This window comes from Lacerta agilis, chromosome 2, assembly GCF_009819535.1.
Source record: "Lacerta agilis isolate rLacAgi1 chromosome 2, rLacAgi1.pri, whole genome shotgun sequence".
In the NCBI taxonomy this organism is placed as follows: domain Eukaryota; kingdom Metazoa; phylum Chordata; class Lepidosauria; order Squamata; family Lacertidae; genus Lacerta; species Lacerta agilis.
In genome coordinates, this window is record NC_046313.1 from 64,357,294 (window position 1) to 64,370,801 (window position 13,508).

A 13,508-nucleotide genomic window follows, 5' to 3' on the forward strand; every position below is an offset into this window, starting at 1 on the left:
AGGAACTCTACTGAGGTGGAGGAAACTGTCAAAGATAGTCTGACACCTCATAACTTTCTAAATGCAAAGTAAGCTGGATGCTAGAATCCCAGCAGCGGCTGACAGTCTGAGGGCACCCAGTGTCTTTCCCCCAAATTGCCACTCCGTTCCTTCTACACCTTATGGCTCCTGGCAGTCATCCCCAATCAAGTCCCATACGGCTGCTCCTTGTTTTTCGCCCCCCCTATAATCCTTTCATGGGTGCTCTGTTCCCCTCACCCCTTTTCCCCACATAGGTCTTCAGCAAAGGTGTTTGTCACTCATCATAGCTCACATGCTCCCCCTTACATCATCATCATCATCATCATTTTTTAAAATTTATTTATACCCCGCCCATCTGGCTGGGTTTCACCAGCCACTCTGGGAAGCTCCCAGCAGAATTAAAATCACAATAAAACATCAAACATTAAAAACCTCCCTAAACAGGGCTGCCTTCAAATGTCTTCTAAAAGTTGTGTAATTCTTTATCTCCTTGACATCTGCTGGGAGGGCGTTCCACAGGGCAGGCGCCACTACCAAGAAGGCCCTCTGCCTGTTTCCCTGCAACCTCGTTTCTCGTGGGGAGGGAACCACCAGAAGGCCCTCGGAGCTGGACCTCAGTGTCCGGACTGAGCAATGGGGGTAGAAACGCTCCTTCAGGTATACTGGGCTGAGGCTGTTTGGGGCTTTAAAGGTAGCAACACTTTGAATTGTGCTCAGAAACGTACTGGGAGCCAATGTAGGTCTTTCAGGACCAGTGTTATATGGCCACTCCCAGTCATTGCACTGAGGCAATTCCTTCTAAAATTGCACATTGTTTGCTCCTGAAGCAAACAACTAACTAGACCCAGCAAGCCTATCTCAGCTTAAAAGAATTTCCAAACCTGAGGATCTGCATATGTTAATTGTGGAGGTGTTGGGGGGGGGGATAGTCAGTGACAAAATCATTTGTGGTTTGGGTTTTATTTTTTTACAGTTCGTGTGCAGTGAAGGAGAAGCAGAAATATAACGGACACTGCAGCTAGATGCATTTAGGAAAAGATTTATTTAGAAATATAAGCTGGCTTGCTTAAGCATTGCATAGATACCTTGTACTTTGTTATGAGATACTACTGTTTTATGTCCCAGCTTCACATAATTACAGTCCTTAAGTTGTTCCTAAGTCTCTAGCCAGGGCGTGAACACCTTTGCATAGGGTAAAGGCATCCCTGCCCAATCAGCACCCCCTGGGGTTTACACAAAGAGAAATAAATTGAAGCTGTTCTGAAGTGAATAGTTGGTGGGGGGGTGCTGTGAAATGTACTTCACTGCTTGCTAAGGCGATAATATGAACAGGCTTGCAGTTGTATTCTATATTTACAAATGCTGATTCAGAATTTGTAACAGGAAATTTTCTACTAATAAAACAAAACGCAGTGCTCTATTCTACTAATTGAGTTCTCCAGCTACTCCCATAATTTAAACCAGGATTATTGGAACTTCAATGTATGGCTCAATACTGTAGACCCTGTATATAATGAAGTGTGAGGCTGTGCAGGTTTCCAGTTACCCAAGCCCAGCAGTTATTTATTTTTATTTTTTTATTTTATTTATTATTTCATTAAAATTTATAAACAAATTATATTTATAAATTTATAGTTGAGAAAATATAAAACAGTAAAATAAAGGGGGGAATCACAACCATACTTTAAAACACACAAACTTTAAAATACAAAAGCATTAAAATTATGTCAACTTTCCAAGCATCTAGGAACAGGAACTACTCACCCCCAGATATGGGGCTTTGGAGCCCCAGACCCCTGAGTCAGGAACTCTGGAGTCTGTACTCTGGGACATGGGTAGGCAAACTAAGGCCTGGGGGCCTGATCCAGCCCAATAGCCTTCTAAATCCGGTCCACGGATGGTTCGGGAATCAGCATGTTTTTACACGAGTAGAATGTGTGCCTTTATTTAAAAATGCATCTCTGGGTTATTTGTGGGGCATAGGAATCCGTTCATTTATTTTTTTCCAAAATATAGCCTCCCCCCAAGGTCTGAGGGACAGTGGGCTGGCCCCCTGCTGAAAAAGTTTGTTGACCCCTACTCTGGGAGCTTGCACTCTCTCCTTGGGAACTAATCCTGCGTGTCAGGGATTCATATCCACAAGTCACAAGTCACTACATAAAAACAGGCAACATGCCAGAAGGAACTTACTGGAAAGGAGAAGTACTATACCCCAGTCTTGAGGGGCAGCACCTGGGAGAATGATCTGGCTGTGGGAGCAGGGAAGTTTTCAGTCCAGCCTTATGGCTCATTCACATTTCTGGTTGCCTAGAAAGCATGGGTCCAGTTGGCTTTGCCTTTGGGCCACTGCTTTCCCCCAGAAAAGCCACTCTTTAAGCACTAAATCAGAACGAACAGGATTTTGCAGGAAACCCAATTTCTGTTTGCTCCAACTGAGTGCTAAAGATTGCGTTTCCCAGAGGAAAGCAGTGGGGCAAATGGAAGTGTGGATAAGACTTCATTGAAAAATGTTGCTCAGTGTGGAACTTACCTAGGTACTGAAACTACCAGCATGCTCTGATGTCTTGACCTCTCATGGCTTGTGGGTCCTGCTGTAGAAAGGACAGCTCACTATGTAGGCGTCAATCACTAACACAGAGACAATACCTAACCCATGCTTCTTCCTTTCCCTCCTCTTAGAATCGTAGAGGTACCTGAAGGGCATCTCCTCTAAGCCCTCCTCAATGCAGGATCTGCAATGCAGGATGCAATTACAGTATCCCTGACAGGTGGCTGCCCAGTTGCTGCCTCCAGCAGAGAGCCCACCACCTCCTGAAGGCAATCTGCTGAACAGCTTGCACCACTAGGAAGTTTCTCCTCATGCTGAGCTGAAATGGGCTTCTCTGCTATTTCCACCCACTGGTTCTAGTCCAGCCCATTAGAGCAACAGAGAATGTCTGCTTCAGCTTCTTCATACCTTGATCTGCTTCTCTCCAGGCTAAACATATCTTTCAAATGATTCTCAAAGGACTTGGTTCTTCTCACCTTCCTGGCCACTCCAGAACTTCCGAAAGATCGGTGACCAAACAACACTGGAACCTAAAGCTGTTACAGAAAGAGACACTAATCTCCTCAAACCCAAAGGGAGAGTGGTGACAGATGCTGATTGAGCACAATGTCAGCTCTGGTGATTAATTCATCTGAAGGAGGAATTACCACTGTATTCCTCCAGCTTGAGAAAATTCCCTTGTTTTGTTGTCACAAACGTCCCTCGCTGCTCCTGTCCCATCTCTATTTCCTTGCACTGGAAACAAGGAGAAAGAAAAAGAAGCCCCTCCATCCAATGAGCAACTTTAAATGCATGCTGTCCTTTGGCTGTTAGCATCCTTCACACTACTTCTCCCCATTGCTTTTGGCCCAGACACCCCAGGGAAGGGCAGTAGCAGAGCACATGCACTGCATTTCAAACACTTCTCAAGTTTAGTCCCTGGCATCTCTCTGGAGAGCCACAGCTAGACAGCTGGGAACTAACCAATCTGGCATGGCATATGGCAGCTTCCGATTTGCCTTCTACCTTAGGAAACACATTTGTCTGTGATGCTGATGCCCACAATTATCCCACCCATTTAGAACAGGACAAAAAAAAAATTCCTTCCAGTAGCACCCTAGAGACCAACTACTAAGTTTGTTCTTGGTATGAGCTTTCTTTTTTTTTTTTAACAAAATTTTATTAGCATTTTCATAATATAACACAAACCCAACCCCACACCTACAAATACAAAAACAAATACAAATACACATAAAGTCAGGATTCTTCTTCTTGTTTATATACCTTGCACACAAAAAATTCTAGTTCCGAATCTTGACGTTTGACTTCCCCCGCCTTTTCACCTTTGATTTTAATTCAATATACTATTTCCTTAACAACTTTTCTCTATAAAAAGATTTAACTTTACTAAAAAAAAGAAAACATACTTATCTCAATCTTTGCATTATAACCTAAATCATAACCAAATATTCTTATAGCTAAACTTATTTCTTCTGTCCTTTATCATGCTGCTTTTAACTTAAAATTCAATATCTCCTTGCTTATTTAAAATAAACTTATAATTAACAGACTTCACACTCCGATTTCGGATACCATGGCAGACCATTCAAATTATACATTTAAGGCTTCAACCCACTCCCCCTCTGTCCATTGTCTTTTTCTGTCTTTCTTCACAGCCAAATCTCTCATTGTCTTCCTCTAAGTGTCCGCAGATCCAGGCAGCATCCACAACAAACCCAGCATCGAGCCTCAGGGCGTTCCTCATCTCCATTCTGGGCTCCTCCGATACTTTCCCTCCTTCTTCTTGTAAAAATCTTTTCTTTTCCCGGGTTCGCCCAGCCATTTCAGACCATCCTCCAAGCGCCCCTCCCAGCTCTTTGCCAAAGCTTGATTCCATTGTGTAGAACTTTTGAAAAGCCTCCTCTGTGGAAAGTACATCCTTTTTATGAATAATTCCACTCAAGACCTGTAGTTTCCGATTAAGCAATTCCATCTGCAAAATAGTGAGCCTTTCCTCATCGCTTAAATCAGAGTTCGATGCCAGTGCAATCGCAAAGTCCAGCATTTTAAGAGAGAGGGTGAGTATCAGATTTCAGTTCCTGTCTCTTCCTTCCTTTGTTTCAGTTTTTCCCCACGACAAACCAAGTCGCCGCCATTTCTCCGAAGCCGGAGTATAAAGACCAAAACTTCAAACGGAGATATTTTTTCCCCAGTTAACCCCCGAAGGGAGATCTCAACAGACTCAGTTTTCAAATTCCAAGTACTTTCTATTGATTGTTGTGGCAGCAGTCACTTAAAGGGTTAATCTCTTTCCCCGCTCGAAGGGAGGGAGGCGGGCTGCCTTTCTTCTTTCCCCCAGAGCGTTCCAGGAATACAAAGAGTCAAACAATTACTCACAGCCTCTGGGTTCTTATCAGCTCCTTAATGACAGGTAGAACTTAGACGCTCATCACAGGCTTTGCCGCCGCATTTCCATCCCGGTTGGGGCATGTCCCCTATAGCCCGGCTCCGTCGTCCCTTCACCCCCACTCCCCCTTTACAGGGGGCGCGGGGGAAGGGTTCGGAGCCACAACGGGCACAGCCGGGGAGCCCAGGGTGCGAGACGCTCTTCCCGCACCCCAACCGGAGCCCCGCTATGCGGCTGCAGGGCTCCTGACCCCCGGGATGAACTGGGTGCTTCGCAGCCGAAGCAACCCACGACCACCCATAATGGCGTCAGCCGCCGGAAGCCCTTGGTATGAGCTTTCGTGTGCATGCACACTTCTTCAGATACACTGAAACAGAAGTCACCAGACCCTTATATATAGTGAGAGAGTGGGGAGGGCTATTACTCAGAAGGGTGGTGGGAATGGGTGATTGGCTGATAGGTGTGGAAAACCTGTTGACGACTGTTAACGACTGCAATTGGTCTTACAGGAAAAAGCAAGGGGTGAGGTGGCTAAAGATCGCTTTGTCATGTATAATGAGATAAGAATCCAATGTCTTTGTTCAGACCAGGTGTCTCCATGGTTTTAAGTTTGGTAATAAGTTGCAATTCAGCAACTTCTCTTTCCAGTCTATTTCTGAAATTCCTTTGTAGTAAGACAGCTACTTTGAGATCTTGTATAGAATGTCCTGGGAGAGTGAAGTGTTCTCCTACTGGTTTCTCTGTCTTGTAATTCCTGATATCAGATTTATGTCCATTTATCCTTTGGCACAGGGTTTGGCCTGTTTGTCCAATATAGAGAGCTGAAGGGCACTGTTGGCATTTGATGGCGTACACAATGTTAGAAGATGAGCAATTAAATAGTCCTGAGATGGTATGTTTGATATTGTTGGGGCCAGTAATGGTGTTGTCCGGGTGAATGTGGCAGCAAAGTTGGCATCTGGGTTTATTGCAGGCTCTGGTACCAGTGTCCATGTTAAGTCCTGTTGTTGTATTATTGTGGGTGAGGAGTTGTTTAAGATTGGGTGGCTGTCTGTAGGCGATGAAAGGTCTTCCTCCCAGGAGGGAAGGAAGACCTTTCATCGAAACCAGTAGGAGAGCACCACTTGCTGGGAAGAAGCATTCACAGAATTGTAGAGTTGAAAGGGACCCAAAGGTCATTTAGTCCAATCCCCTGCAATGCACCTAAACCTTTCAAAAGGATAAGATAAAATTTGGATGCTGGGCTAGATAGATTTTTGGTCCAATTCAGAAGGTTTCTCCTTATGCTTTTATATCCACTTCTCCTCAAAGATATCTCCCTGGTCAACAGTTAACAGGAATGCACATGTCTCAGATTGCTTTCATCAGGCTGCAACTCTGAACACACTTACCTGGGAGTAAGCCCCATTGCATTCAGTAGGATATACCTCTGAGCAAATCTGGTTAGGAGTGTGCAATTCTGAATATGCTTACCCGGGAGTAAGCCCAAGTGAACTCAGTGGAACTTGCTTCTGAGTAGACATGCCCAGGATGACACTATGTTTATTTAAATAAAGAACATTGTCTACTTGACATCATTCAACAGGAACTGGCTACAAGGCTGGCTGGTTCAGATTTGCCATGTCATCCGTAGCATGGCCAAACTGTAACTTGTTTTTGCTGGCACTACTGCACAAAAAAGCATATATATCATGTGTTATGTCTCCCTTTCGGCTCTGGTAATACAAGGCAGAGCTCAAAAAGACTCCTAGACAGCCTTACCGCACACCACCACAAATCCTTTATTCTTAATGGAAGTCATTTTTCTGTTTCATTTCCTTTCCCTTCTGGAAATGAATGTGGCTTTCTATGCAGAATATGAAACTGCCCAAATAAATAGTCCCTTTTGGCAGATCTCTCTCCTCCTCTTCCCCCACAAGCACAGAAAATGAAAGTTCCTTCGCCTTCCTTTCCCTCACTTCTAATTCATATCTCAACACACCTGAAGAGCTTTGATCAGACCTGGCATTAAGTAGCTAGCCTAGTCGTTGCACCTTGTCCACAAAGGTGCAAAATATTCTTGCTTGAAGTCCACCACATCACACTGGATCACACATTCAAAATATGACCTTTTTTTTTTTATCCCATCCATAGTCAGAACCAGCCCTCCCATTAGACAAGGTGAGCCCCTTGTCTCAGGTGGTAGAGCGTGTAGGATGGCAAAACAGTTGCCCCTATCAATCAATCACTGCCTCCGCCCACTCACAGAACCACCCACCATCACCCGGCACACGGTTGCCACATGGGTCCTCTTGCATGCTGAGGTTGTGATGTTTCCAGTTAGTGGCTGATCCTGCAAGCTAGGAGGGGAACTGTCCAGTCACAACTTAAACTGGGTGGGGAAAATTGACTTCAAAGGACATGCTGACATGTTTTTTATGCCCAACTTCTAGCACACCTGGATGATTGGAGACAGTTAAATGGGTTATACCTCCAGCTCAGCATCCCAGTGCAGAGCTGGAGGTATAACCACACTGCACTGCAGACAATGGAATGTGCACAGCCAAACTGGCATTCCAAAACCATTGATACATACAAGTGGGATCTGCAAGAAAATGTTGCAGTGTGGCGTGCTCCCTGTTCAGGATTCTGGTCACTCAACTCCATCTCATTTATTCCATGCTCCAGCAGTCGGTTAGTATTCTGTGAGCACTTAGATTTCACTTAGCGCACTTAGGCTTCATCAGGGGGTTGGGTGGGTGTCTCCCAGCTCAGGAAAAGAAAACACACAAAGACACACACACACACTATTTTCTGCAAAAGTACTAGTCTGCCTTTTGTGCATGGATAGCATTATTTTGGTTGCATAAGCAACGGTGCTCACCTCTGAACGTCAGGAATGGAAGGAGTGATGATAGATCACACACACACACACACACACACACACACACACAGCAGTGCATTCAGATGGTCACCCCTACACAACTTGGCCTTGTCAGCCCTGGTTTTTGTTTTTCAACTCTGGTCCATATATCCTTTTAGTAGCCCAATCTGAGAAAAGAAATTGTTGAGCGAAGAAGAGGCATACGCTGATTAAGGCATGCTTTAGAAGAATATTGCTAATGGGATTCCTACCAGAAAAGAAGTCCCCCTAAAGTGAATCTTTGGCTCCTGAGCATCAAGTGCATGTATCCCACATGCAAAAATGTTTTTTTTTTTTTTTTTAATAAGAATTTATTGACATTTTTACTTATAACAACATACAACCTTAACCACACCTACATTTATACACATACAAAACAAATACAATTACACATCTTATACAAAAATTGCCATGATTTTTCTTCTTAATTAGACATCTACAAAAAAAAAAAATTTCTTTTTCCAATCTTGACAGTTGACTTCCCCTGCCTTTTCACCTTCGAGTTTATATCCATAATCTACTTTTTAACCTCTTCATTTAAAAAAATTAAACTTAATTATATATATAAAGTAAAACATTCATCTTAATCTTCATCTTAGTCTTAATCGTCTTAATCTATAAACTTAAACCACTTAAAATGACTTCATTTATACTACATCCTCATAAATCCTCACAAATCATCCTCATCAAATCTATCTCTTCTATCCTTTGAACTGCTGCTAATAACATAAAAACTTGAAATATCTCTTTTCATGTTCAAACAAATAATAAAACAAACTATTGTTGACAGTGTTCACCCTCCGATTTCAAAATACCATAACAGATTGCTTTAGATTTTACTTAATACTTCACCCCACACCCCCTCTGTCCATTCTTCTTCTCCTGATGGCATCAGCACTGAACTTCCATGCAACTTCCCTCTCCCAACGTCCACAGATCCAGGCACAGTCCAAAGCTCTCCTTGCCACGAGCTCCGAGGTATCCAACTCTCCCTCTCTCAGCTTCTCCGGTTCTTTGTAGCATTCCTTTTCTTCTTGTAAATACCTTAATTCTCTGTCCCTGGCCCCCGAGCTCACACCTCGGGGACTGGATATAGCAAATCTTGACATCGCCTTGGGGCTGCCACCCCCAACAAGCGAATTTCTTCTCCGAAGTAGCTCATTCATTTCTTCCCATCTTTCCATCCATCCTCTCAGCTCTTTGACAAGATTTCCTTCCAAAGTGTCAAAAGTTTTGTTAGCCTCCTCTGTGGGCAGTTGGTTCCATTTCAGACCCCCACACAAGACTTTGACTTTTCTGTAAATTAGTTCCACCTTCAAGCAGTGAGCCTTTGTTCATCTGTTAGTCCAGAGTTCAATACCAGTTCAAGGACGAAACCCAGCATACTGGCAGAGGAGGAGGAAGTGGGTATCATATTTCTTCTCCTGTCTCTTTGTTCGTCGCCATTTTCCTAAGCTGGAGCGCAAACACCGCAACTTTAAATAGAGATATTTTCCGCTAGTTAGCTTCCCAAGAAAAAAGTTTGCCAGTCTCATGTATCGATTTTAGATACTTTATAACCAGTTCTGTGGCAGCAATCCCTCAAATTGGTTAATTTCTTAGGCTCGAAGGGAGGGAGGCAGGCTGCCTTTCTCCTTCCCCCCGGATCGTTCCAAAAACACGATTTCTGCCAAGATTATTTACTCACGACCACCGGGTTCCTTTAGCTCCATTCTTCACAGGTAGAACTTGGACGCTCACCGCGGGCTTTGCCGCCGCATTTGCATCCCGGTTGGGGCATATCCCCGTAAGCCCGGCTCCGTTGTCCCTTCACCCCCACTCCCCCTTTACAGGGGGGTAGGGGAAGGGTTCGGAGCCTCCGCGGGCACAGCCGGGGAGCCCAGGGTGCGGGACGCTCTTCCCGCACCCCAACCGGAGCCGCGCGCTGCGGTAGCGCGGCTCCTAACCCCCGGGATGGATCGGGCGCCTCGCAGCCGAAGCAGCCCCGACCACCCGCTATGGCGTCGCCAGCCGGAAGTCCCCCCACATGCAAAAATGTTGCCTTAGCTCAGGAAATCAGATTAGATCTGACTTTGGGAGTTGAGGATTAACTGCTGCCTTGGTGCATATGCTCTAACTCAAGGGAGTGCGTATCTATTTCTGGCTATGCCAATGCTCAATCAAACTGACAAGCAAGCCTAAGAAAATGAACACCTTTTTTTCTAGTGGAAATGAAGAGTCAGGTATGCCACAGAGCTCAGACCGAGTGTCTTGAAGTCAAGCATTAGGTCTTGACTCCCTGCACTGCTGGGGCTGCTGATCAGAGGATTAGCCAGGACATTATCTCCACAGCCCAGTTGCATAGGTCAGCTACCAAATCTACCCAGAGAAGCCTCCAGCCTCTGCATCTGGCACCTGGGTGCCAGAGAGGGAAAGAGAGATTTTCACCAATTGACACCTCAATGTCAATCCTTTTCAGTCCAGTGCAGGTTGCACAGGAGCAACACACCACAGACTGTACCAGTTTTGAATATTGGTATGTTTGACTGTGACCACATTGCAGAATATATTGGTGGATGCTAGTTTTCAAACAAGGATGAGTAACCTCAGGCCTAGGGTCCAACTGCTATCCTCCCAGGACTCACTCTCTCTCTCTCTCTCTCTCTCTCTCTCTCTCTCTCTCTCTCTCTGTCTCTCAGGACTCTCCCCAGTTTGCACACCCTTCTGAGCTACACTGCTCACCAGGCCTACTTCACACCCTCCTTGAGCGTTTTGGCCTAGCTAGAACATGACCTTGAACTCCTCTGATCATGCTTATTGCTTGTCTGGATGGAGCACAGGGAGGAGTGTAGAAACTAGCCAACTCTACAAAGGTAAAATGCACAATCCTTGATCTGCCTGCTTTTGTTTCCAGCCCTGCACATCACAGGCATGTGGCCCCCAGAAGAGAATGTGGCCCTGGAGCTGAACTAGTCCCTTACCTCTGCTTTCAGCAGTGGCCATGTGCTGTAGCCTAATCTTGCATGACAAAAATTCACTTGACTTGGATGCTCTTTAGCCCAATTAAGTGATGTATTCACGATCAATGTTTAGCATGTAATATCCTTATGATATTCTTTTTTAATCAGTCTCTGAGAAGTGCTCACAGGTGATGTTTAATGTTCCAGGGCTGGTGCAGCTGGGCAATTAAAGCAGTGACGCTCCAAGTATGCCCAGCCTTAGTGCCGCTGATTTTGTGTCTGTCAGAAACCAATTTACAAGGCCTCCGACATCTGCTCCAACTCTGCGCAAGGGCAACAGTAATTAAATACAACAGGTGGGAGAAACAAATCAACCTGAGGGGACACAATGAGGTGTTGTAAACTGAGCTTCATCTTGTGCATTAAATAATTGGAATAATACTTTTCTTGCCTGGATACTGCAGGCTGGTGTTCTGAGCCTTTTTAATTATGCCTTGCGTAATATTTCATCCTTAAGACTCTTCTTTAATAGCCAGTTCAGATGTGTAGCCGCTTGTATGATAGAATGCTTTCACATGACTGAGCCGCTTCATATGCCTGCAGGATGTCACTTGTCTGAGAGCATCACACACATCTCCCTCCACTTGACAAGGCTGCAGAAAAAGGCGCCATAGGACAGGGCGGTTGTTGATCAGAGGTATTTCAAACAAACAATTCCCCACATGTGAGTTGATGGCACCACACGCGTTGCTCTCGCAGAGTTGAGGCAGCTTCCAGAAAGCTGGAAGAAGAAGCTTAGAGCAATCATTTCAGCAGGGGTGGAGAGCCTGCGGCTGTCCAGATGTGGCTGCTGCCATCATCCCTGACTGGAGTTGATGGGAGCCCAGCAACATCTAGAGAGCCACAGGCTCCTCCTCCCTAAGTTACCTTGGATAAAGACTTCATAATTGCTTCCAACCAATGAAAGAATAAGTTGAGCTTAAGAGAGTGGGACTGAAGAGTGGCCAAGGCAATTGACTAGAAGACCATTGTGGAACATGAAGCTGGTGATTCAGGTTTGCTGGTCACACTTGAAGATACTGTTCTGAGTTGGGGGTGTGGACAGGAAATAGGGCTAGGAAATAACTGGCAATGTCCCTTAACTGACATTTTTGACTGAGACACAGAGAGGGAGGGGAAGGGAAGGGCCACAGCTCAGTAGCGAAGAATTACTTTGCCTGAAAAAAGCCCCAGGTTGACTCTCCAGGTAGATCATGGAAAGGCTTTTGCTTTTGAAACCATGGAGGGCTGTCACTAATCAGCGAAGAGGCAATACAGTGGTACCTCAGGTTACAGATACTTCAGGTTACAGACGCTTCAGGTTACAGACTCCGCTAACCCAGAAATAACGCTTCAGGTTAAGAACTTTGCTTCAGGATAAGAACAGAAATTGTGCTCTGGCGGTGCAGCAGCAGGGGGAGGCCCCATTAGCTAAAGTGGTGCTTCAGGTTAAGAACAGTTTCAGGTTAAGAACAGACCTCCAGATTGAATTAAGTTCTTTACCCGAGGTACCACTGTACTTACTTGGATGACCAATGGCTGTCTCCATATAAGGTAGCTTCATGGAGAAGAAGAGAAGAGCAAGATCTGGAAAGTGCCTTTGAGGGATTTGCTGCTCTCTGGATATCCAGTGTGGAGTAGGCAGATATCCAGTGTGGAGTGGCTGTCTGTTAGTGCGCCTAAGCTGTGCCCACACCTATTGCTCAACCTGTATGTTTGGAAAGCAGCTCAAATGTTACAAAACACCACAAAGTCCCAAGCCATCTCCTTCCAAAAGAAACCAAGCCCAGGTAAAGTGCTGCACCCCGGAGTTCCTCACTACTTGAGAAGTGGGACAAGTGAAATTTTAAAATGGGTTTTGCAGGAAGTGCTTCTCTGTCTTTATTGCCACTGTGAGAAATGACAACGAAAGGTAAAAAGGTTTTTTTCTAGTTTCTCCCTTGCCAATACTTCCACCATACTCAATCCAAACAGCACATTCACATGACAAGGCAGTGAAGATGAAGTGGTTTTGCCTCAGCAGAACTTTCTACCAGAGAGCCCACCCACTCAGCACCTTGGAAGGGTGATCAGGTTTCACACTCTCCTGAACTTTGCTCTCGCAGCTGAAAGGGTTGGTTAGGGGTCTCCCTACACTGACACCACACACACACACACACACACACACACACACACGTTTAAACAGCTAGCCTCTCACAACCCTTGGAAATTCCTCATCTTAAAACATGGCTCCAAGGCTAGTGCTCCCTCTCGGAGAAATGTGTCTGCTTCAGCACATCTGCAAAATAACATACCAGGTGTGTTTTTGCCCTTGAGAAAAGGAGCAAGAAGGATCATCGGGAAATGATTGGAGGGTGAAGGGCATCCATGACTCACCTTGGAGCAGCGGCTTTGTGAAATAAAGCAATTGAGAATGATTGTGTCTGGATAAGTATAGAGCAGTATAGGATAAAGTGCGCATCAGTCTGCATATTTGTCCTTATATAAATGCAGCTATAGACAAACCCTTCTTCAACAGTGTGTGGGGTGGGGGGAGAGATCGGGATAATGGCTGGTTCATTTACTTTGCCTGCTCTGTGATTCAGCCATGTCCATCCTCAACTGTTTGATTAATTAAGCTATCATCATTATCGGTACGTTGCTGGCAGCCACTGACAGCACCATGCCAGCATC